The 26,303-nt window shown below is 50.6% G+C and overlaps 1 protein-coding gene across 1 annotated transcript in view; it reads left to right on the forward strand.

The window, feature by feature from the left end:
- Positions 1-466: 466 nt before the first annotated feature.
- MICAL2 (microtubule associated monooxygenase, calponin and LIM domain containing 2) overlaps positions 467-26,303 on the forward strand; it is a 217,942-nt gene continuing 192,105 nt past the window's right edge. Inside the window, exon 1 of the mRNA XM_061201468.1 lies at positions 467-588. The gene's annotated coding sequence lies outside the window, so the exon portion shown is untranslated. The remainder of the gene's footprint in view (positions 589-26,303) is intronic.

Raw genomic sequence — 26,303 nt, forward strand, 5'->3', positions numbered from 1 at the left:
GGAAGTGCTATGCTGCTCCCCCAAGTCCAAAAGGGGACGCTGAGGCTTGCTTTCCAGCTGCCTAGGCCAAGGAGCGTGAAGCCCAGCCCTCGCCTCTACCTTCACATTTGGATACCAGCACCGGGGTTTTCATCTAGCAGCAACACCAAGCCTCGTCCCCATCGGCCCTCTGCTGGTCTCAGACCTGCACTGGTCTGGGTAGGAGCGCAAGGCTGCTCCCTACCCTCGGGCTGGGCTACAGCCCACGTGCGCCCGCTGCAGCCGCGGTGACAGCTGGCCCCAAAGGGGCGGGGGGGGCGGGGAGCGTGGGTGGCTCCGCGCCGCGCTACCATTGGCTATGGGCCGCAGGCTGGGGGCGGGGCTGCGCCCCCTGGTTGACCTGTCATTGGCCGCGCCGCCGATGGGGGTGGCTCCCCGTCCCCTTGGCGGCGCGGCGCAGAACCGCAGGCGCTCGCCCGGCTAAGCCTGCGCGGGGCCGCCTAGGTAGCTCCCGGATCCGCAGGCAGCCTCCGGGGGCAGACCGCTGCGCACACGGCCCTAGGCAAGGACAAGGGCTCACCCGAGGCTCGGCGGCCGGCGCGGCTCTCGGTAAGACCGGGGGAAGGGTAAGGGGAGCGCGGGGCTCTGAGGAGGGCGGGCGGGGACCGTGGCGGCCGAGCCTGGACTCTATGCCCTGGCCCGCGCCGGAGAGGGTCAGGTGCGCCGCAGCATCTCCCGCCTCAGACCCACCCCACGGGGTGCCCAGCGAGCAGGTGGCACTGCCCAGGGAGGCCGGGGTACCCCTATCGCTCTCCGAATCCATTAGAACCCAGTACCTCGAATTACCTCTTACTCCGCCGCCCAACACCCAAATTCTTCAATTCTAAGCCTAGAAAATACCCAAACGTCGACATGGAGTGGGCGCGACGCGCCATCAGTACCGTCTGCCGCCGGGGCAGAAGATCATCCCTAAACTTATCTTCCCACGATTTGGGCTCCTCGCCGGTCACGTTCTTTCCCGGCTTTTCACTGGGCGCCCCCCCGCACCCCCCCGCCTATCAACCCCCGCCCGGTTCCCCTCCTTCCTTAACAACAGGAAGTTAAGTTGGGCCAGATGTCGGTGGCCTGGCCGCCTGCGGGCGGAGACTGGGTCTGGGACGGTGGCGGTGGCCCGAGGGACCGTCGCGCTGTCCTTTCTGAGCCTCGCGCCCCCAGCAGCCTGCGCTCTCCCCAGGCCCGGGAGCACCCCCGCCGAGGCGTCCCAGGCTCCCGCCTTGCCTTTGCCGACTGGCCCTGGGCAGAAGCGCCGCTGACTTGGCTTCCAGGCCGGGGCAGGTGGGGTTAACTTTATCCTAGACCAGCCTCTGGCAGAACTGGGAATGGCCTTTACTGGATGAGGAGGAGGCTGTTGAAACCAGAGTAAACGTGTGTCTCTTTCCACATTGTTTTATTCTAAAGCCTGGGTTCTTAAAGCCCAAAGAGCTTTTATCTGGAGGCGCATCGGGTCCTGCTGGGACCTTAAGCAGTGTGGGGACCTCTTGCTGTCAGTCTTGCCTGCTCACTGCAGCCCTCAGTGGTTTCGGTGAAGGATGAAGCCACTAACCAGCCCCCTTCTGGGCAGGCCCCATGGGAAAAAAAGCCAGCAGCCGGTTGGCCCTCAGACATTTGCTTGCCTGGGTGCCCTGGCACCGGGGTCCCCTTGGCCCCCAGGCCAGCTCTGTTCCTGTCCCTTTTCCAGGGGAAGTGGATCCAAGGCGGGGGGGCCTCAGTTCTCCAGGGCAGTCCCACCTGATGTTCTGGAAGCTCTTATTGCAGTTAAGAACGGGCCTTCAGGCAGAGTGAAGACAGATGTATTAAGTGCCTACTGAGGGACAGGTTCTGCCCTGAGGCACTTTTTGAGAATTTCACAGTAACTCTCAAAAAACTCTGAGAGTTATGCCCTCCTCATTTTAGAGATGGGGAAACAGACTCAGGTAGGGTTAAGTGCCCAAGGTCACATAGCAAGTGGCTGAGCCGGGATTTGAACCAGACTCTGCCAGAGCTCAGTCCAGTGCCCTTCCTGCTGCCCCATGGCTGTGGAGAGTGGTGTGCTGTGTTGCAGGCTCCTGGCCTCTGAAAAGATTCCATCCAAAGATCCTGTGGGTGCTTCTTTAGCAACGCACTTGAACTGACCCAGGTTAGCCCAGGTTGTTCAACCTACAGACCCATTGCCCACCCTGTCCTCCATCAGGGGTGATGGCGGTGTTGGTCTTGCTGTGATGGGGAAGGACTGACTGTTGGTGTTTGGGTGCTATTTGAGGGGGAAGTCTGCCTCTGCCATTGACTTGGCCCTGTGCCTGAGAGTTGGCTTCTGGGATGGTTTAGAAAGACTGTTATATGTGTTGTGTTTTTTTGTTTAATATTTATTTTATTTATCTGGCTGTGCCGGGTCTTAGTTGCAGCACACAGGATCTTCGTCGCGGCATGTGGGATCTTTTAGTTGCTGTGTGTGGGATCTAGTTCCCTGACCCGGGCCCCCTGCATTGGGAGCACAAAGTTTTAGCCACTGGACCATCAGGGAAGTCCCAGGAGGACTGTTATTTGAAATAACCTCTACCTTAGGACCAATTCTAGTTTTATTTTGTGTTTTGGGGGAAGGGCAGGTGTTGAGGTATAATAATTGTGATTGTAAGGTGATTGAAATCCATAGTTGGAGCTTATGTTTATAAAAAATGAAATCACTGCCTCCTTCCTTCTTCAGGCCCAGGGCTGCCTTTCTGCTCATCCTTCTCTTCTGAAAGAAAATCGTGATTAGCCTACTACCAACCAGTTACACTTTAGTATAAATCAGCTTAAGGACTAAGGCTGGTTGTAGCTTGGTCATTGGAGGCCTATTCCCAGGAACTGTAATGAGCAGAGGAGCATTGAGTAATCCCTCTCTGCCTGTGATTGGGATGTGTCTCTATTCTCTCCGCCCATGTCCACACCCCCATCTCGGTGTGCCTCCCAGTCATGGGCCTGTTCCTTTCACTCTCTACTAAGGGGGGTGGGTGGGGGGTAAGTCCTGCCTTCTTGAGGGAGAGCCTTGACCCTGGTGGGAGGGCTGGGGTATGGGTGCAAGATTTGGGCTGAACATTGCCAATCTTTGAGGCCCTGCCAGGGCTAGAGGGTCTCTGTTGCTTAAAGAGCCAAGAAAGGAAACACTGTACATCATGCTGGGGTTTTTCATTCTTTGTATCAATTGATCCCCACTTTAGCCCTCTGAAGAAGTAGGTGGGATTATTCCCATTTTACAGATGAGGAAACTGAGGCTCAGGAACTTTCCCCCAATCACACAGCTAGTGAGTGACCAAGCTAGGGGTCTGGCCTCTTTCTGCATGAGTGAGGTCTGTGTGGGGAATTAAACAGTAAGGGAAACAGGAAAAAACCGTGTGGCCATCCTCTGAACTCTGGAGGCTTGATGTGTGCAGCCGCCTGCTGTGCTTATGATTCCCCATCTTATATTGTAATTATTTGTGACCATGTCTTCCTACCCCACTATGAAATGGTATTTAAAACACTCATAAACTTGGCAGATTTATTTTCTGGTTCTCACAAGTCCTCCTTGCTCTTTGCTGTATATCCCCTTTGCCTTTTATTTTATTTTATTTTTTTTAAAGATTTAATTTTATTTTTATTTTTTTGGCTGCATTGGGTATTTGTTGCTGCTTGTGGGTTTTCTCTAGTTGTGGCGAGCGGGGGCTGCTCTTGCGGTGGCTTCTCTTGTTGCGGAGCATGGGCTCTAGGCGCGCGGGCTTCAGTAATTGTGGCGCGCAGGCTCTAGAGCACAGGCTCAGTAGTTGTGGCATATGCGCTTCGTTGCTCCGTGGCATGTGGGATCTTCCCGGACCAGGGATCGAACCTGTGTCCCCTGCATATTGGCAGGCAGGTTCTTATCCACTGCACCACCAGGGAGGTCCCCTTTTGCCTTTTATACCAGTCTTCATTAGGATGTCTACCATGATGTGTTGCAGTCCTCTGTTTAAAAATATCATGAACATTTTCAGGGAATTCCCTGGTGGTCCAGTTAGGACTCAGTGCTTTCACTGCGAGGGCCTGGGTTCAATCACTGATTGGGGAACCAAGATTCTGCAAGCCGCACAGCCAAAAAAAAAAAGAACATTTTCAAACACAAAAATAGAAAGAATAGTATAATGAGCCCCAAATACTCATTATCCAGCTTCAACAACCAAGATCATGCCAGGCTGGCTTCATCTCTCTCTCTCTCTCTCTTTTTCTTCCCGTCTGTTTTTTATTCCTGAAATATTTAAAAGGAAATCTCTGATATCATGTCATTTTGCCCCTATATTATCTAGCATATATCTATTTTGAAAAGAATGTTCTTTCATGACCACATGTCTGTTACTGCATGTAGCAGAATTAACAGTAATTCTTTGGTCGCATCTGTGCATATTCAGATTTCCTTCATTGTCTCAGAAGTGACCTTCATCACTGGTTTGTTTAAATCAGGATCCAAACAAAGTCTGTATGCTGCATTTGGTTGGTAGTCCTTTTAAGCCTACTTTAATCTGGAGCACCACCCCTCTGCCCCACTCCCACTTTTAACCAGCTGTTACCCTCCGTTTTAAATCTCCCACTGGACGGCGAACGCTTTGATGCTGGAGTCTACTTCTGTGCTCTGTTGGAGATCCCCAGTGCTCTGTCTGGGACAGGGCAGAGACGTGGTGAGCATCTGCCCAGTGGTGTCCTAGCCACTCGGAAAATGCATTTTGAATGAATTAATCCAGTGGTGGGTTTCTGTGACTGCCCATGCCTGTGTTTAGATAAGAGGTTTTAAAAAAAAGATGACTTGCTCACGTGTGGACATTTCCTCAGCAAGCGTCAGCCTGTAAACATCCTGAAATAATAGAACTATTTGCCGTGCTCCCTTGCGTGCTCTGGTTTGCAGTGTGGGGAGCCCAGACAGCCGCTGTGGTGCCCTGATCAGCAGCTGGCCTCCCCAGATCACATGTGTGACTGATGGGGACTGAGGTCATTTCTGCCTGAGCTCTGAATCCTGACCTATTCAGCCGCAGGGATTACCACGTTAAAAGCTAGGCACTTGGCTTTGCTGCCCAGAGAATGCCGCCCGCCTCTCTCTGGGCAGTGCAAGATTCTGCCTTGTACCTTCAGGAGCCTTCTCTATCTGGCCTTACACCTGGGGGAGGTGTGGGTTTTTCTCAAGGTATTAATCCATCTGCAACTGACGGGTTGTGACAGAAAACAAACACTTATGACCTTTCACTGTCTGATCTGAATTTATGGTGAAGAGATAGTATCACCATTGGCACCTTTGTGGGTGTCCTAATAAAGGAGACCAGAGGCTCAGGAGGGAAGGAAAAGGTGTGCTTGCTCCCCTGGATAACAGGCTTCACATCTAGCTTCCTTGTCAGATCTCCCCAAGGTGCTGGGCACTCTGTTTGTTTGTTTGTTTGTTTTTAGCCACACCTCGCGGCGTGTGGGATCTTAGTTCCCAGACCAGGAATCGAACCTGCGCCCCCTGCATTGGAAGGCAGTCTTAACCACTGGACCACTGGGGAAGTCCCTGTGCTAAGCACTCTGATAGCCATCTTCTGACCCACCCAAAAAAGACCTTTCTCTGCACACAGGCCCCAAATTAAGAGGCTTTTTTCTTTTCCTCCTCCTCCTCCTCTTTCTTCTTAAACGTAAACAGTCTTTTCCACTAGGCATTAAGTATACGAAAATGTTGTCTTTCTGCATGGCAGGGATAGAGTTAATTTTTTCCTTTATCTTTTATTTCTCAGTATTTTTCTAAAATTTTTATAATAAAAATATTTTATTTTTCTAATGGAAAATCCAAATATTTGGGGGTTTTTTCCTCTTAAAAAAGAGAGCTTCCTTCAACCAATTTGGATGGGTAGACAAAATTATACATGCATTTGGTACAGTTTTATGTGTGGATAGGTCACAGAGCCATTGGGATTTTGATATTTGCTTATTTTATGGCATTATTTTAAAGAACATACCTGTACTTTAAAATAATTTTTTTTTAAATTTTTTGGCCGTGAGGTGCAGCTTGCAGGATCTTAGTTCCCTGACCAAGGATCAAACCCCAGCCCCCGTAGTGAAAACACAGAGTCCTAACCTCTGGACCACCAGGGAATTCCCATACCTGTACTTTTTAAAAGTTAGAAAGCAAAGAAAGCTGGAGCTTAGGAGATGGGAAGCTATGAAATCCATATAGCCTCACCCTCCCTCCCAGTCTACCACTTCCCTTTCATTCCTGAGAATTTCATTTTGGTTTCCCCAGAATGAAATCATTCTAATGTTAGGCTCTTGATTTTGACTTTTTGTTCAGAGAGTTTGCGATATCAGAGGAAGACAGAATAACATAGTGGGTTAAGAAAAAGCAGGCAGGGCAAAGCTTCAGGCTCAGACAGCCTGTCTTCTCCTCTTGGGAAAGTGCCTGATGGCCAAACGCCCCACTGACCTCACTTTGGGGGGCCTTGACCCCTCCCTCCACCGTTTTCTGTTTTCCTCCCTGCCACCTCCTGAGAGGTAGAAAGTATGGCTGGTCTGCGCTGATAAGGCTCCTCCTTTCTCAAGCCCTGATCATCTGGTCTCAGAACTCAGAGTTGGTGGGGGTGATGGGGACTTGGGCCCTCTGGTCACAAACAAACCTTCATCGCAGGGTTAGGTCACGGTGGAGTCTGATTTTTGCGATGCTTCCCTTCGCTGTTAGCTGTTGAGGAAGTGTCCATCCCTGTGTCCCAGATGAAGAGCCATTTGTGAGTACCAGGTATGGTATCGTTTCTCAAATGCAATTGCTTTATACCCATCCATGCATCTAAATATTACTACAGTTCCTCCCAGGAAAGCCTGTCTGTCTCCCGCGTGGCTGGCAGTGAGTGGTGTGTGGGGGATGGTGCCGATGTTCTTAGGGTTGGGATTTTTAGTGTGTTCCGTACTTGCACTGGTGTTTCTCTCCCCTGAGGGTCAGGGTAATCTCCCTGCCCGTCCCCACCCTCACCCGCCTTCTCCCATTGGTGTCCAGAGACCTTGCCACTCTTGTATTCCTTTCAAGGCTTGGTCAGCTTTCTTTCTGGGGAATACAGAGATCAAGGCAGGCCTGAGAACAGGGACTTGTTTCCTGCTGGTTTGGGGCTCAGGTTTTCCCCTTCCCTTGCAGTGGAGGATGTCCAGTGCCCATGTCCTCTCTGCTGGCAGCAAGACAGAATGGCAGGGAGTCGGCCGGTGGCCCCTGGTCCCTGAGCTGCTGCAACAGCAAGTTTATGGGATGTTTGCAGGCCCGAGCTCCTGACACACCCAGTGCAGAAGCCCAGCCAGGCCAGAGATGGGAGTGGGAGTCTAAGAACATTTCGTCCTGCACCGTAGTGTCAACGTGTTAAGATGCGGAAACTGCTTCTTGGCTCTGGTGACTCTGAGTGGCTGGCCTTGGCTACTGATCTGAGTACTGACTGAATCTGGTGAAGATTTGCAGGATCTCAGGGTTTAACTTGTGCCAGGGCCAGGAGAATGAGGTGGAGGGGAGGATGAAGAAGTGCCTGGGAAACAGTCACTTTGACTTTTTGATCACCAAGGAAAGCTGTTCCTTGGAGGAGGGTGGGTCCAGGGTCTGCTGGGAAGCCACCAGGATGGGAAGCGATAGGACCCACAGGGCTGCCGAGACTCAGCAGTTATCTGAATTAGGCACGCATGGCTTAACTCCTGCCCCTCTACTCTGCTTTGCTGCCTCTCCCCTTTAGGACTCTCCTTGTGTTAGATTTGTGGGTGTAGAGAGTCTGGGCACTGAGAATAAACCTCAGGGGCATGTTCTAGGTGCAGGTGATATAGGCAAAGACAAACAAATGTGCTAAGACAGAACCTGGGTTTGAATCCTAGGCATGTGGCCTTGGGCGTCAATGAACCCTAGTAGTTTTGTCTGTAAAAAGGTGGTAATCACACCAATCTTGGGGAATTGATGTAGAGGTAAAATTAAAATATTTGTGAAGTGCCCCGCTTAGGTAGGCACTCAAAAATGTCAGTTTTTTTTTTTTCAAATTTTAAGGAGTGACCCATTTTCAGAATGAATGACACTGGCATGGAATCCTCTGGAAATTTTCTTGGTAGGTCCCTGAGCTTTTATTTCCCTGCAGAAGGCATCCAGTTCTCCATTTTCTGCCAAGTTGGGCTCTCCTGCACCACCTCTTCCTGCTGCATCCTCCCCAGCCTCTGAACACCACCTCCTTCTCTGTCCCTCCATCCCCTAAGCCCTCCCCTGCCATTGGTGAACAGGATGCTGTGGGTACCTGGAGAGAGCTCTGGGCTGTTTATGACTGCTCTCTGGGGTGTTTATGCTATAATCTCTTCAGAAGCTCCAGCAGATGTCTGTTTATTGCTGAAACTTCATCTTTATCTTCAGCACGAGAGAAGAGAGGCTATTTTTAAAGATCTTTAATTGACAGGGCCGCACACCCCGGCCTAGATTGCCTCCAAGTTTCATTCTTCATCACGCTTACTCTCTACCCATTTTGAAACCCTTCAGATCCACGCTGAGAGACCTTATATGTCCTGATTTTAGGGCAGCACTTAAATTTGGCAGGCAGTTGTAATCTCTTAAAAAGGTAGGTCAGGGAAGCAAAGGCAGTCAGCCAACTGTCTTTTTCCAGGCTGGGACAAATTGGGTAAGTGAGAGTAGCATTTCTGTGTCCACAGAAACCAACATCTGCCCCTTCCTTTCCCCTGTGCTGGGAGAGGCCTGCCCCCTGTATGCTGCCTGCTGATTGGCTGGGAGATCTTTAGGCTTAGCTTTCCCTTTGGACTCAGGTGGGGCTCAAGGTAAGGAGGGAGTGGAAGTAGGGTAGTTTCAAATGATACCTCCCAGGAGGGAGGAAGAGGCCGAGGCCGTGAGTCACAGAACCTTGGGATGTCAGATTGGAAGGGCCCTCTGGGATCATCTAATTCTCACTCCTGCCTCCTTGTTTTTTACCTATGGGGAAATTGAGGCTCAGAGGCTTCTTGATACTGAGCGGAGGCCAGGAGGTGTGGTTCCTGGCTCAAGGGCACCTAACCAGGTCAGAGTCAAGTCTGTTCTCCATCCTCCATTTCTGGCAGGCTGTGAGCCCGTGACCAGCCTCGGGCAGCCTTACTTGCCGGTGGCCTTTCCTTTTGTATCACCAAGCGACACCCCGCTTTCTAGCAGCTCTCCCATGCTTTGAATTTAGGATATATACCCTGGTAACACTGGCTTGCACAATGGTTTGGTGCAAGATCTTTCCGTATCAAAACACCTCCCCCAGAGCTCTGGGGCCTATAATTCCCACCATTGTCTTCAGCCCTTGTCTCCAGAGGGCCTTTGTTAAAAATATAGAATTTAATTGGGAAGGATACCATGTTGCTTAGTTTATCTCCAGTTAGCTGTCCTCTGAGAGCTAAACCTTGATAGAATGGGGGATGAGTCAGCTGGAAGTAGGTGGAGGAGGGAATCAGAAAGGACTGTAAATAGGGTGCTGTCAGGGCCGGCATGGAGCACTGTGACCTAGGCTCCTTAGCTCACGGTGCACAGCTGCCGTGCCGGGGGTGCTGTGCTGAATGACAGGAGCAGAGCATTCATCTAACTCATGGAGAGAGGTACCTTAGATAAGTTCATTCATGCCCACACATCAAGATAAGAGTTTGGAATGTGCTTTAGACAGTTGCACAGTGTGGGGCAGTCAGAGGAGACTTCCTGGAGGAGGTGGCACTTGGTCCCTGAGATGGGCCTTGGAAGATAGGATTTCCATAGGCAGAGATGGGGAGAGGTAGAGCACAAAGAGATGTAGAAACATGAGGGTATGTTCAGGGTGTCACGTGGTGGAAACCTGGGGGCTGCCTGGGGGAACTGTGGAAGCCGAGGCTGGAATCAGGCTGGCCCTGAGTGCTGGGGAAGGGGTGGGTATGGCCCTAATCCTGCAGGTAGTGACAGCCATTGGAGAGGGATGGTCAGAGCGTTCCTTCAGGCGGATCAGACTGTGCAGGATAAGCTTGTGTGGGAGTCGGGGGTGGGGGATCTGTTAGGAGGCCTGCACTGCCCTCCGTGCGTTGGACGGGTAAACTGACCAGACTGTAGCCGTCGGTCTGGACCAAGGAGTGCCCCGGGGGGTGGGGAACAGGGAGGTCGGGGGCACTTAAGGCTGGGCCCAAATAAGGCCTTGTCTGCGCTTTTGCCCCACCACCTTCCCTGTGAAGGGGGTCAGCTTGGGCAGCCCCTATCTTTCAGTTGATCAGGAGGGCAGCCCATTTGGAACCCCTCAGGTAGGGTCTTAGAATATGGGACATCTGTCACTTTCTGTGCCACCAAGTGCGCCTGTCCTGTGCTTTGGCAGCTCTGTCTTCTGCAGAAAAACAGTAACTGCCCCTGCTTTTCACCACCTCACTACAGGAGGTCATTCCCCTCCCTTGAGGTCAGCCTGAGGAGGATGGATTTGGGGGTCGTGGGTGCTGAGCCCCTGGGGGTGGGTACCCGTAGATCAGGAGCAGGCGTTACCTGCCTACACTTGGCTGAGGCAGCAAAGCTGGGCTGGGGCAGGGACCTCGGTGAGCCCCTCCTCCTTCATTAGAATCGTTTCTGCAGGCGTCACCCGCTCACAGGGCGTTGTGGGCCATCATTGGAAATGACCGATTCTCCCCCTTCTGTGATCTCATAAGCACCTGAATATCCCCTTCAGGTGGGTGTTGCCCTTGGTATCTGGTGCCCACTTTGACCTCCCCAGTGAAGCAGGAAGCCTGTGTGGCCTGGGGCTGGAGTGGATGTCTCCAGGCGGCTGGAACACATTGTGGGGGCAGTTGGCTGACTCCCCAGCCTTTCCCCAGCCCTCTGGACATCCTGGCCCTGGGAGGGGACAAATGCTGAGCTCAGCTTCTGCCTACTCCAGTGTTAACCTGGCAGGTGGGAGGCACGGCAACCTGGTGTGCTTTGACATTTGAGCAGGGCAGCTGGCACCTGTTCTCTGCCATAGATGTCTCAGAAACACCCTTGCTTTATGTGGTGGAATAAATTGCTTCTGCAGGGAGCAAATGGCATGAGCTTCGTGCCCGTGTGAGCTATTGATAGGGGGTGGGACACTAAAACGGCTTTCCTCTTTCTTTCTTCTCCTGGCATCTGTGCTACCAATGTGAGACCACGTTGGTCCATTCATTGATTGCTCAATTGAGCGCTCAATTCATTCATTTTGCCAATCAAGACTTCTGGACAACCCTCTATTTGAAGCAGGTTGTCACACACCGACCATGGCTTTGAGTGGCAGTAACACCTTGGGCAAGCCACTGAATTTCTCTGAGCATCAGGTTTCTCTTCTGTAAGATGGGGGTGATAGCGCTTGCCTCACAGGGGGCTGTGAGGATTAACTGGGGCAGTGTGTGTAGCACACCTGTCACGTGCCTGGCACATAGCAGGCATGTAGGTGGTCCCCAGCTGGCCCACAGGAGTCTGAGAGCACAGGTGTGGGCGGCATTCCTCTTTGCCTCGGGTCTCCCATTCAGTACTGTTCCCTAAATGGCTTTTATCCTTAAGTGGTGACTTTTTGAGAGAATAACTCAGTCTAAGCACATAGGTGGGTAACGAAGAAAGATGGGCCACCTTTCTCTTTGTGGTGAGGTTTTCTCAATCAGACCTTGGGATCACAGGGCTGCCACATTGGTGCTTGATTTCCCCACTGTGTTCCAGCCTGGGCTTCACATCCGAGGTGACCCATTCCATCTTTGGACGGCTCCTCCTGTCACTTCCCTGCTGGCTCCCTATAGCTTCTGGCATTTGGTCCTAGTTCTTCCTCCTTGAAGCCATAGAGAAGGAAAGTCTAGTCTCTCCTCCATGTGACAGCTCTTCAGATACTGTTTTTTTTAAAATCAAATCTCTGATACCATAGATTGTAAGATGTACCATTATTTTATGAACCTTCAAGAAAGAAAAACTGCTTCCAGTTACACTGTGGAGCAATACTGTGTTATCACTTAAAATGTTTATATTTACTGACAGAATTCTTAGACTTTAGACATAAGTTTTTCTTCCATATCGTTCCTGCATGTACATCAAAAGGAAAATAAATTATTAACAGCATTTCTAGAACTTATTCACTTTCAGAATCCAAATCTTTCAAATCACTGTTTGACTCAGAGTTATCAATATGTTTGGGTTCTTTTTTTTTTTGACATATTATATTGTGGTAAAGTGGTGATGTATTTCTTAATCTCTGTTGTCTTTGGAATTCTTTTTTCCAGGACTCACATTTCTTCGTCAAATGGTCCTTAAATGTTCTGGCTCTTGAAATGTTGAGGGTTGCAGTTGTCCAGATGTGTCACCAGGAATAATAGTCAAATTTCCATGTGACAGTGACAATGGGGCGATGACAACTATGCCCCAGCTGCATTCTGGCCTAGAGAGATTGTTAGATGTTAGGGGATTATAAGATAATTCTGCTTTCAGACATTTTATAACTGAAAAAAAAATGCACATCTCCTAACTAGTGCAATATGATACTTAAAGACAGCCCTCTTGTCCTCTCTTGAGTCTTCTTCCAGATTACAACCCATGATGTGGGTTCAGGTGTTTTCCTGTGGTTCTCCTTTGAACAAACTCCATTTTGTCCATATCCTTCTAATATATCGAGGCTAGTGCCCAGACCCATCTACCATGTTCATGGTGTGGTGTGACCACAGCAGAGGAAGGCAGCTGTCACCTCCCTAGTTCAGGCCATTCTACTCCTTTTAATGCAGCCCAAGATTGCATCAGCTTTTCTGGCAGCTACTTCACATTATTGACTCACTGACATTACTCCTGACCAGATCTTTTTTTTTTTTTTTTTTTGGCCGCGCCATGTGGCTTGTGGGATCTTAGTTATACAATCCGGGATTGAACCCATACCCCTGCAATGGAAGCGCAGAGTCCTAACCACTGGACCGCCAGGGAATTCCCCTGACCAGATCTTTTTAACATGGGGTGTTGCTAAGCTGCTTCTCCCCTGTCCTCAATGTGTGTGGCTTTAGAATTTAAATACAGAGCCTCCTATTTTCTTCCCATCTGATTCAGAACAAACATTTCTGTTAAATTTCAATGGGTTAAATTCTGTGCAACCCTGTTACCTTGCACTCTTTCAGGATCCTGTTTAATTAGTGTGCCTTCCCTAGCATCACCCAAGTCACTGATAAAATGCTTATCAGGAGAGCCCTCTGCCAGAGTCCTCCCCTCGTAACGTCATCTTTCATGGGCTTGCTTGGGGAAGGTAGTCCAAGCTGCTCCTGCTTAAGTCTCTGCCTTTTTGCTCTCCTGACCTCTGACCAGATGTCTTCTTGAGTCTAGTTATGCCAAATCTATTTAAATTCTCCATCAACCATTAAGCATCCTATCACAGAAAGGCATGAATGCTCCTTGACATCACGTGTTCTCAGTTCCCACAGGGCTCCGGGACTGCTCTCAGGTGTCCCCAGGCTGCCCCACACAGATGCAGTTCAGCGGTCTCATCTGCCAGAGTTCCCAGTGTTCTGGGCTGGCCAGGGGGCTTGATGTCATTGAAACTATCTAAATATTCTTTTCTAAAAATCCAAGCTTCCCCCACCCCCCTTCCCAGCCCCCTTTCTCATCTCAGTGTTGGATCTTTATGTGTCAGTCTAAGGATAGCTCTCTTTGACGGAGGCCATCATGTGTCCAGAGTGGGAGCCGAGGTCCAGTTTCCCAGGGTCCCTTTACGCCTCTGGACCTCTTGGCTCAAGACGACCCCTACCCCTTCCTGCCATCTAGGCATGTTGTGCAGCCGCAGTTCATCCTGGGCTGGCCTCCTCCGGCTGATGCTCTGAGGGAGGCCCTGCCTCACTGTCTCAGGGGCTTCTTTGGTTATGCATCCTTCTCCCAGTGATGGGACCTGCGCTTTTCAACAACTGACCTTGTCAAGGCTTCCTGTACAACCACGTGGCTCTATTCTCTAACACTCACATGGCAGCTGTGGTGAGCCCGGCACCGTGTGAGGGCTCTGTAAACACTAACTCACTTCATTCTTGTTCCAGCCCCATGAGGTAGATACTCTCATTATCCCCACTTACCAATGAGGAAATTAAAGTGCAGAGGGGTTAACTGACTTGCTCCAGATTTCACAGCTAGGAAGGGGAGGGGCGGAATTAGCATCTAGTCAGTTTGCCCCTAAGTCCGGCTCTGAACCATAATGGTGAGCTGCCTGCTTCCTAAAAGGCCCCATCTTCCCTCCTCCTCCTCCTCTTCCTCCTGCCTCTCCCTCTGTCCGCCTGCCGCCCCGCCTCCATCCTCAACTGCACAGCTAGAACTGCATTCAGAGTGTCTGAATCATTTACTTCCTCATTCTTGGGTCCTAGAGCCCTTCTATTCTTTTACCAATTTGAAGTCTGTTTCCTTAGAGTCTCAGGCACCAACTTCCCCTTCTTGGTCCCTCCCAAGTTCCAGAGGAAATGATTGCTTTTCCTCCGCAGTTCCTTCCTGTGTGGCCCTAGTCACTACCCATTCGGTCATTGCTGTGGGAATTAGCTTAGTCCCCTTCTTACAGACGCTTCCTCTCTCTTCTGGAAGATGAAGTGCTCGGCGAGGCTGGTCAGAGCTTTTAGCCGGTGGGGCTTTAGTGCCATCAGGGTGGTTGATCCCCTGCCTGCCCCCCGACCTTCAGGGCTCTCCTCTGGCTGACCTGGGATCCGGGTCAGCCACAGACCAGTGGTACCCACGGTGACTGGACCATTACACCTCAGTCTCCTCATACTCATGCCCTCTGGAGTACTCCCTCAGCCTTCTCTCCTCACACGCATGTTCTCCAGAATATCTCTGTCTCTTTGTTTCATGGGCCTTTTGCACAGACCCACCTCTCTTTTTTTTTGTAGAGATATTCTGTCTCCCTGCCCTAGTCCAAGTCCATTCCTTTAAAAGAGAAAAGCTGGGCACAGAGAAACGTGTATAGTCTGCTGTCTGTAATGGAAAGAAGACAGATTTCTATTTGCATGTATGTACATGAACACCTTCACGACACACACGAGCGACTAATAACCGTGGTTACCTTTTTCGGAATGGGGACAGAATGGGTCGATGGGACAGGAGTAGGAGGGGCACATTTCCTGGATACATCTGTGCTTTTTGATTTCTGAACCCAGTGATATGTTTGCTATTCAAAATTTTCAAAAGCATAGATAATCTGGGAGTCCTGATTGGCGAGTTGTGGAAAGAGGATGACTCACCTGGTCAAGTCGGCACTCTGCCTTCTGCTGCCACGTGGGCCCAGTTCCTCAGGTGTGAACAGGCTGGTCACAGACCACTTACCTCACAGTGAGGATGCCGGGAGACCCTCCCCTGGAGCTGGCATGGGCCCAGCGCATAGAGGGTCTGCAGCACACAGGGCCACCTCCCTCCTCCCTGACTCTCATCTCTCCAAGCTCAGAAGTAACTTGAGATTTTGCTGCCTTTTGTTCTAATCTCAGTTTACTTAGAGCTGGTGCTCAGCAGGCGTACCTGGGCCTCAAGTGTTGGTTTTCTGTGGTAAATCACCTAAAACTTAACACTGTGGGTTTTTTTTTTTTTAATTAATTTTTTATTTTTGTTTTTTTCACCATTTTTTTTTTGTTTTTGTGTTTTCTCCTCTGTTGAACTCCCATATTTGAGGAAATGGAAACACTCTGAATGTCTGGGTTTGCCTGGAACAACTATGTCCTTTCCTTTTCCAGACCTGTGGGACTTTACATATCATTTCTTTCCTAGTCATCCTCATCTGCTCAGCACAGGGGGGCATGATTAGAACGGGTCTGACACCCTTTGAAAACACAAGGCCATGACTGGGTTTGCAGACAACCAAGGTCAGAGCAGGCCCTGAAAAAAAAATTCAAGGCACTGGGAGAAACCAGTCCAGGTACCTATAATTGAGGAAGTGACCTGATTGGGAAGGTGACTTGCTTATGTTGGGTAGTTAATTAAGAAGCATACATTTAGCACCTACTGTGTGCCCCAGGCCCTGTGCCATGGGGATGACAATATGGTTAAGGCCCAGCCTCTCCTCCCAAAACATTCACAGTATTCTTGAAAAAACAAGATACACGTGTTAAAAAAAAAAATTAAGTAACAGGAGATTTTGGTAACAGTTCAGCTCATTCATAGAAGGCAAGTCACAAAGTAGTTCATGACTAATTTCCGTGTGACTGGTGGAAGCAGAAGTGGGCATGGGGAGTGTTTTCTAGAGGCTGGAGAGGGCCTGGAAGGCTTCCTGGAGGAGGTGGAGGCGGAGGTGGCTACATTTGATCTGTATCTTGAAGAGTAGGTGAAGTGCAGATGGATAAGTGGGAGGAAGATGAGAGCACCTCTAGTGGTGTTCAGGCCAGGAGAAGTGGGAAATGGCCTGGTTTGAAGGTGGGTCTCAGAGAGAGATGAGGCTGGGCAGAGGAGTTTAGGACAGATGCAGACTGCCTTCAATGTGCTAGATTGTGTGTGTGTGTGTGTGTGTGCGTGTGCATGTGTGTGTGAACGTTCAGAACAGGGATGGGAGGATGAGGGCCCAGGGTCTTATAGGGAACTCTTGTAAATCCTAGGAAGGCTTTGACCTCTAGACATTTTAATCTAGGCCTGTCCTCCAGAAATGTTCTCAGGAGCAGAGAGGAGGCCCAGAAGCATGCTAGCCATACCCCCACCATTGTTCTGTTTGGACACTTGCTTCTTAGGCATTTTAAATGTGTATTCATTCGTTCATTCATTCAGCAGGTACTTATGAGTTCTTACTCTGTACCAGAAACTGTTCTAGGTGCTGCAGTTACAGCAGGAAAAAAATAGGGTAAAATCCCTTGCCATGTGGAACTTCTATTCTAGGAGGGAGAGAGAGACAATAAAGACTTAAGTTAATGTGTGAGGCCAGGTGATGAGAGGTGGCTGCAGAACACTAGAGCAGGGAGGAAGCTAGAGTGTGCTGGGTGCAGGTGGAAGGAAGCGGTGGCGGGGAGGGCTGTAAGTTTAAATAGGGTGGTCAGGAAAGGCCTCACTGACTCGCCCTGTGCTGGGACTTATAAACCAGCAAGTGAGAAGTCTGGGGCCTAAGGGAAAGATGCCAGGCCAGGCAGATCCTGTGGGGATCTTGAGTCCTTCATTGATCCTCTTCAACCCATTGGGGTCTTCACCTCTAGGCAGCAGGGACCCTTAGAGTGTTCTTGAGCAGGGAGTGCCACATAATGGGAAGATGTCCCTAGTGGCTTTGTAGAGGATGGGATATAGGGGGCTGAGGCAGAGAAGCTGAGATACCAGGAGGAGAGGACCAGGGCCTAACAGAGTCCATTAGTTTGACATTTCCTACCTGGGAGCAGTGGGGCAGAGCTAGGGAGCAAGAGCAGTGGGACAGGGGTGAGGGTGAGAGTGGAACTGGCAGAAGGGGGTGATGGCAGAGCTTAGGTGGGGAGGGGGGCGACAAGCAATCCCCGAGGTTCTTAGAATGTGGGGCTTAAACATTCTTGCTGTGACTTTTCTTTCATTATTTTAGTATTCTTTCATTATTCTGGGTTTGAATCCTGGCTGATGGACCTTGGGCAAGTTATTTAACCTCTCTGTGCCTCAAGCTCCATATCTGTAAAATGAGGACAAAATAGTACTTACCTTATAGGCACATTTTAAAGAGAGTGAAATAGGTTATTGAATGTAGAATGCTTAGAACAGTACCGGGCATATAGGAAGTTTGTATATTATAGTATATCAGCTTGTTTGACAGCCTTGTTTCTCTCTCCCTATATGTGTATGTATGAGTAAAATTAATGTGTTGGACATATTCTTTCTGTTGTCCTAAAGCTACATCAAATGAAGAAAATGATGCTTTTAAGGATTAAATGAGGTAAAGCATGTAATGGATTTAGCTTAGCAGCAGATGAATAGTAATTAAAAGGACTACTATTACCACCAAATATTACTGTGAAGAAAATAATTTTCCAGTGGAAACCCTTTGTAAAGTCATGTGATTCAACCATAACGTATTAAGTTTATGGTGTGCCAGGTGCTGCACTAGACATATTATCTCATTTCATCTTTGCAACGACTGCCTGAGATAAACACTATTAACCACATCTTACTGATGAAGAAGCTGAGGCTCAGAGAGGCTAAGATTTGCCTGAGGTCACACAGCAGAGTAAGTGGCGGAGCCGGAATTTGCGAATTTTTTTCCCTCTGATATTGACTACCTTTTATAATAAGAAATTACTTCATAAGTGATCTGTTATATAAATGTACATTGACATATAGGTTCTTACATCAGCCTCCCTTGGTATTTGGTGCCCACATGGAGCCTTGGGGAGTGCAGAGGTGTGGCCAACTTCTAGGACAGACCAGGGGCAGTGTCAGAGTGGAAACCCTGGCCCAGCAGTCAGAGCTGCCCAAGAGCAGGAGAGGCCATGAGTGAGTCAGCGCCCTCCCTCAGTGACTCATCCCTGCAGGCCTTATCAGAGCCTTTCAGCTGCCTAGAGAGTCTGAGATCTGTCTTGGCTGACCACGCCCCAGAGCCTGATGGATTCAAATTCCAGTTCCACCATTTACCAGCTCTGTGAGGCCAAGAGAGGAGTGAATTTCTCTGTGCCTCAGTTTCGTCATCTGTGAACCCATTCACAGGCTTTTTATGAGAATTAAATGAGATGGGCCATGCAAATACTTAGAACTGCCATACATAGCAAGCACTCACAAAGACTTAATATTATGCTAATAATTATTATGTTATAATATTATTACAAAAGCCTCCCTGACCTCTGAGGCCAGAATAAAATGTCCTATCCTCTCCACACTCTCCTTCCAGTAACACGTTTTTATTTTGCCTTATGGTGCAAATGTGGGTGTAGCTTTCCCCTCACCAGACAGTGAGTGCTTGAGACTGGGCAATAGGTCTCGATCAATGGTTTTGCAATCCCTGGAGACTTGTGCCTTGTCCTAGAAGGTTTGCCGACTAAGATGGGTTCCCAGTTTCCCATTTCCCTGGCAGCTGAATATTCTGACCTGAAGCCCCCCACCTCCCAAGACTGTGGGAAATGTCTGCCGTTTCTAAGGGCGCTTTACAGTTTGCCAAGCACGTTCACATTCACATTTCACTCAGTCTTCACAGTCATCCTGTGTGGTCATTGGTTATTATCTCCATTTAATAGGTAAGGAGATTGAGGCTTGGCAGAGTTAAGTAATATGCCCATGACTCGTGGGTGGAAGGTAATGACCCAGGCGCCCATGCCCGTCCCAGGCAGCCTCCGTCTGGAGGCTCAGGTTGACCATCCCTGCAAAGCCCTTCATCATTTCCCCTTTGCTCTTCTCCTGAGGAGGGTGGGGAGGAGACCATGTGACCACCAGACTTTTCTGCAGTTCTACTTTTATCCTCTCCCTCCTCCAGGTCCTGTTACTTCCAAAAAAGCACATGATGGTGGGCTTGAGCTGAGCCAATGATCAGAGTTGCTTAAATCATCTCAACCCCATTCTCCCTTCTCTGTGGGTCCAAGGCCTAGGTTGGGCTTGGTGGGGAGCTGAGGCAGTGGGAGGGCGTTGTAGCTTTTGGCATTTTGGAGCAGACATGCCGGGGGCGGGGGTGTGGGGTCTGGTGGGTGAGGGGGGAACCTGCACTCAGAGGTAGAGGAGGCCGGCATCCCCAGCTTCACCCAGGGGGAAGAGCAGGCGCTAGGTTCAGGGCTCAGAACCACATCCAGGGTGCAGGGGGCTGCTGGGGGCCAAAGCAGAGACTGCTGGGGTGGGGGCACTTCCTCTTCAGGAGACAAACAGGCAAATGGTCCTTCCAGCTAAGGTGGGACTAGACCCAGGGCTCCAGGATGGACTGTAATCCAGACTTATCAAACTCTAGGGTTGTTCCTTAAGCGGAAGAATTTTCCACTTGATTCAGGTTATTGAAAAAGTACCCGCAACGTCCCGGGAATATGAAGTCCAGTGAGACAGGGACTCTGCCGTGAGGAGCTTATGCACCACAGCCTCCTTTTGACCTGTGCACTCTTCTCCCTCCTGGGAACCTTGAATGCTAGGGGGGCAGTGGTGATACTACAGTGCATATGGCAGTGTTCAGATTCCCAGCGTCCTGGAGCCCGGGCTAGAATCTGGGTCTGGCAGGTCGGCGCAGCAGCACAGGCTGGGAGTTGGCAAAAATGTCTGCTCCTGCAGTTGGGTTCTAAGCCTGCCGTGGGGAGGGAGGGGTTATGGGGCCTTTATAATCATGGTTTTTGATTCCGTCTGTGATTATCGTGTGACCAAAGGAGCAGTCAGAGGAGCATCTCTGGAGTGTGGGTGAGAAAGATCCCAGGTAGAACGGCCACCAAGATAACAGCTCAGGTGCCCATAACCCTTTCTCTCTTCCTCCAGCCTGGCCAATCTCTGCTGCCTCTCTCTGCCTGCCTGCCTGGGTCATCCCTGCCTTCAGCTCTTTGCTTTGTTTTTCCCAGTCTCTAGTGCTTTCCATTCCTCCTTGGCCTGTCTCCATCCTCACCCTCCAAGGCTGAGATTCAGCCCTGCCTACTTCAGAAAGGTTTCCTAAACCCTCTCAGCCAAAACTCCCCCTCTTTTCTCCATATGCCTCCTGGGTGGAGAGCCAGCAGCCCCCAGTTCAGCATTTACATGTTACATTATGTGTTTTGAGCACCTGTCAGACGGTAGGCAGCAGAGCAGAGACTAGGACTTTGAAGTCTGATGGGCCCGGGTGTGTGTTCTAGCGCTGGTTCTTGTGAGCTGTGTGACTTTGGGTAGGTGCTTTGATTTCTCTGAGTCTCAGTTTCCTCATCTGAACTGGAGGATATGGTGCCTGTTTCACAGGGAAGTTGTAAGTATCTGGTGAAATAATCCACACAAAGCACTTAGCCCACAGTTCCTGGCTCACAGTAAATGGCTAACATGTGGCAGCCTTTGTTACTCTGACACGTATTATCTTATTTAATCCACGCTCTAGTTTTATAAGGTAGACATCATCCCCCCAAGGTCTTAGTGCGCACAGACAGTGAGGCTGGCATTCAAGCCCAAGTGCTGGCTGGCCCTGAGGCACTGCTTCTCCTTCTGGTGCCTCTGCTTCCCAAGTTCAGACCCCTAGTCCCTATGCTTTTTGGTATTCTTCACAGTTTTAGCCACGAAACTCAGCAAATGTGTATTGAATGATTTTTCCTGGTTGATTTGATGGGAACCAGGAGGAGCAGGAAATGGGACCCCCTTGAGCATTCCATCCCCTTTCAGATGTCTAGCTGGTCAGCTTGCCCATGGGTCCCTGCCAGTATACTGCATACCATTCCAATGCCAGGCAGTGCCGAGCAGCATGGTGCATCATTGCACCCAGCCAGGGAGGAGGGAAACCAAATCGTGCCCTGAGGGCAAACCAGCCAGTTCCTTTTAATTAATGTATTTATTTTTAAATTGCAGAGAATAAAGCTATGAAAAGAATAAGAAAAGTAAGGGAAATACTTGCCTGGATAATCCTCCGTGACTGGGGCAGCTGCTGCCTGAACCCAGCTGCCAGAAAGCAAACAAACACCCTTAGCTGGCAGGGAGGCTCTGGGGAGCGTGTGGCATTGTGAAGTGTGTGTCCTGTGAGGGTCAGTGGGTGAGGCTCCTCTGGAATGGCTTACTGAACTGTCCCACTCCCACGGGTGCAGCCGGGGCCCTGACAAGGCTGCTCTTCTTAACATTACTGTAGTCAGGATGCTTTTCACATCATCTCAGATCATGGTTTCCAGTTTTTCTCCAGAAAACGTTGGAAGCTGCCACTTCCTTCTCCAGCTGAGTCTCCTCTGGTACCAGCCGATGTCTGTGTCTGCACAGTCCTCATCCCCACTGGTTTATGTCTGTGCAGACCTTGGCATTGAGCTCCCGGGGCCTGTGGAAGAAGACAGCTGTGTGTGCTGGTTGGCGTGCTCAACCCACAGCTGGAGGCAAGGAGGAGGGGGTGGCGGCCAGTGCGGTTTTTTTAAATTTATTTATTTTATTTTATTTTTGGCTGCGTTGGGTCGTTGTTGCTATGCGCGGGCTTTCTCTAGTTGCAGCGAGCGGGGGCTACTCTTCGTTGCTGTGCGCTGGCTTCTCATTGCAGTGGCTTCTCTTGTTGCAGAGCACTGGCTCTAGGTGCGCGGGCTTCAGTAGCTGTGGCTCGCGGGCCTAGCTGCTCTGCGGCATGTGGGATCTTCCCGGACCAGGTCTCGAACCCGTGTCCCCTGCATCGGCAGGTGGGTTCTTAACCACTGCGCCACCAGGGAAGCCCGGCCAGTGTGTTTTGATTCTTTGTTTTTGCTACCAGGCCAGGGTTTGGGTTTTTGCTTTGGTTTTTCTAAATCTTTTTAAAACACCTCTGAAGGTGGAGCTTCTTTCCCCGGAGGGAACTAAGAGGGTGCCGTTAGAAGGCCTGGAGGAACAGGAAGAGATTCTCTCTGGGTGCTGGCCCAGGAGGTAGCAAGAACATGACACAAAGTAAAGATAATATTGTTCAGCCCATGCTGTGTGTCAGCACTGTAGTTGTACCTGCTGAGTCAGAATCTCTTGAGAAAAGTGACTGAGAAAAAAACAAAAACACCCCCCGCCCCCCCCCCCCAAAATAAAGAAACTCTCCATGGGATTCTGACAGGCATATCCTGTGTAAAACCCACGGATACATGCCATCTTGTTAACATCACGCCGGAGCTTTTGGAGACTGAAATAACTCATGTTCAGAGAAGGAAACATCCAAGATGCTGCCTGTCCTGTCAGTGCCTGGGAGGCTGTCTCTGGGTGGGGTGGGGGCCGGTTATGGATGAGGGGCTGCGGCACATCCCACCTCCCTTGAGTGGGTCTGAGCACAGGTGTGAGTGGCAGCAGTTGTGCCTGGGCCTAGAGGAGGCCTCAGGCTCAGAGATCAGAGTGTGCTGGGGAGGCGGCATGACAGGTGCACCAGGCAGCAGGCACTAGCAGCGTGACCTCAGCCAGTTAGTTGCTGAGCTCTCTGAGCCTCAGTCTCCTCACCTGGAAAGTGGGTTGGATAAGCATCCAGTTCCTAGGGCTGTGCTGAAGGTTAGATGACATCGTACCAGTGAAAGGGTCATTTAAGGGCTCAGACAAGCTAATTCCTCTTCCCTCACCCGCCCTCTAAATAGAGTTGTTTCAAGGAGCTGCCCAGATGTTTTTCTGTATCACCCTGAAGCCAGTGGAAATCAACTGTCTCCTTCTTTCTCTCCTTGCCTTTTCCTATTGCTCATGGCCAGGGGAACCCATATCTGAGGCTGGGTTCCCAGCCCAGGCCCGCAGGACTGGGCTATGTACTTTTTTTCGTTCCAGCATCTTCCTCTCCCGGGAAGGGCATTGGTTCAAGGGCTATGGGCGGCTCCTCTCACCTCAGTTTGTGGAGACGCCTTGCTGCCCGTGTTTGCTTTTCCGTGGCTTCCTGGGTCTCACTGAGAGTGTGCAGCGGGCTTTTCTTCCTGGGCGGGATTTAGTGATGATAAAGCAGCCAATTGTTGACTGCTGCTGTTAGTGGGGACTCTTTGGGTTTCAAGTGATAGGAACCCAACTTGAATGAGCTTAAGCAAAAATGGGATACCTTGGAAGGTTCTAGGGGAGGTATAGAGACTCAAAGGAGGCACTGCAGAATCCAGCCCCAGAAAGAGAACACCCAGAAAGGTGAACTCCAGCATCCCTGGACCAGCATCTCCTACCTAGTCCATGGATACAGGAAGCTCCCAGCTGACCCCACACAGCCCTGTACCTGACCCAAGAGGATCAGGCCTTCCCCAGGAGTTTTCCGATTGGAACTTGGCCCAGCTTGGAGCACATGCACACCCTTTGTACCTAAGAATGTGGCCGAGGAGGAAGGATACTCTGATGAACCTACCTTGAGTCCCATGCCTGCCTTTTAGGCTGGTGAGTGAGGGATGGGGTGGAATCTGATATTGGAACAAAGGGAGAAGGATGCTAGTAATATTAATAATTAAGCAGAAGGTGAATATTTTTAATTTTAAAAAATGGAATTTTATTTATTTTTTGGCTGCATTGGGTCTTTCTTGCTGCACGCGGGCTTTCTCTAGTTGCGGTGAGCAGGGGCTACTCTTTGTTGCAGTGCGCGGCCTTCTCATTGCTGTGGCTTCTCTTGTTGCGGAGCATGGGCTCTAGGCACACGGGCTTCAGTAGTTGTGGCATGCGGGCTCAGTAGTTGTGGCTTGCGGGCTCTAGAGCGCAGGCTCAGTAGTTGTGGTGCACGGGCTTAGTGGCTCCGTGGCATGTGGGATCTTCCCGGACCAGGGCTCGAACCCGTGTCCCCTGCATTGGCAGGTGGATTCTTAACCACTGTGCCACCAGGGAAGTCCTCTGGAGATGAATTTTTATTGAATGCTTACTTTGAAGTAAAAATTATTCTAAGCTCTTTACTTACAGGCCTCATTTAATCTTTACAATCAATCCTATTTTATACACCAGGAAGCTGTGGCACAGACAGTTTAAGCAATTTGCCTAAGGTCACATAGCTAGCTAGTAGGAGAGCAGGGATTGAACCCAAGCAGATGACTCCCAGTGTGCACCTAACCGCCCACTCTGATGCAGACGATACAGCAGATGCCATCTCCGAGCACTTACTCTAAACACCGGGCTGTCCTTTACAGCATTATCTCATTTCATCTTCAGAACAGCCCTGTGGACTAACATTATCCCCATTTTTAGATAAGAAACAGGCTCACAGAGGTTATGTGACTTGCCTGGGGCCACCTGACTAATTTAAAGTGACAGAGCCGAGACAGGAACCCAGGTTTGCCTGATTCTCGGGCCTGAGCTGGTGACCACTTTGCTGGGTGGCCTTTGTATTTAGACATTCCTCTTGCTCTCTCAGGTGCTCCCCGGGCAATTGGGATGAAGAGCGGTCCTGGCTCAGCATCTGAGCCTTCATCCTCTGTGCCGAGGGCTGGGCGTGGAGAGCTCTGCTTGGCGCACACTGCTGAGGGGCTGGCTTTGTGGTTCTGAGCTGGTGTTGGTGTGTCTCACACTAACTCATGCCTAACGGTTCTTGAACAAGCCCTCAGTGCATCTAAGCTCTGGATTTCTTCATTCCACCATTCAGCAAATACTGATGGAGTTCCTTGTGGGTGCCAGGCCCTGTTCCAAGTGCTTGGGGTTCCTCAGTGAGTCTCTGACTCTATGGAAGTAGGAAGGTCCCCAGAGTTTCTCTCACATCACTCGGGATCCATGAGGTCACTCAAGCTCACAGGAAACCTTTCCTGCACCACCTAAGTCAGGCCCACAGGGACCTGGAGACCTCCTACGTCTTTGCTTGGGATTGGCATGATGGCAAATCTGAAAGCAAAGATTGTTTCCTCGTTCCGATTGACCACAAAGGGCAACGTGTCAGGGAGCAAGCGTGGGCATGGGCTCCGGCCAGCTCCGCCGTTGAGTCCCAGGCTGCTGTGGTCAGTATGGATTGAGGCTGGGCCGTGCCTCAGTTCTGCCCTCTGTGACGTGGCTGTACTACCTGCCTCACTGGGTTGCTGGGAGGATTATCTGAGATAGCACATGCTAACCACCTGTCGTAATGCCTGCATGTGGGTTAATCCCTCCCCCTCCTTTTAACAATAGGCTAGCTTCGTAGGTGTCTCTAAAAGTCAGGGCCTGTGGATGGGGGCAGTTAGAAGGGGTCCTTGGTGAGGATATCACCAATTAGTTCAAGCTCCTCATTTTGCAGTTGAGGAAACTGAGGCCCCCTCAAGGGGAAGGAAGGTGCTTGGCCTTAGGACCTTCTGGTTTAGTGGAGTTAAAGGGAGCTTGAAGCATGTTTGGCTGTTGGTCAGATGGAGGGTACAAGTTGGCCCTTGGAGTGGCTGGATCGCAACGTGTGCCCAGGCCTATGTGGGCATCTGACTGGTGGTTAGCCCTTGTAGACTGGTCCCGAAATGCCCACCTCCATCCAACTATGTGACAGCCCAGGCAGAACCTCAGAGAGCCCCTGTTCCCTGCTGTTGGTCTCAGTAACATCCCAGGGTTGGTAGGGGCTTCCGTTCCTGACATCTCGGGAGCAGGGGCGGCCCCTGGTTCTCATACCTGGCTAGACCGATAGGGGAATTCTGCATCAGGATGCAGACCCACTGCACCCAGAAGCGTCCCTTGAAAAGCAGCGGGGCAGATGGGTGGAGACCTCCTGACTCTCTGACTTCTGGCTCAAGGCAGCAGCACAGAGCCTGTAGCTCAGGCTAATAGAATGTGGCCGAGGCAGGCCGGCCTGTTGGTCAGCTGCCATGGACTGGAGAGGTGTGGCTTGATAATGATGATGGGGATGGAGATGACTGCAGCTTCCACCCAGGTGGCTGCCGTGGGGCGCGCGGGCCCATCGCAGTGGTGCTGGGACACCTCTCACCTCAGCGTGGTGGGAGAGACCGTGAGCACTGGG

This window comes from Eubalaena glacialis, chromosome 10 (genome assembly GCF_028564815.1).
Source record: "Eubalaena glacialis isolate mEubGla1 chromosome 10, mEubGla1.1.hap2.+ XY, whole genome shotgun sequence".
Lineage (NCBI taxonomy): Eukaryota > Metazoa > Chordata > Mammalia > Artiodactyla > Balaenidae > Eubalaena > Eubalaena glacialis.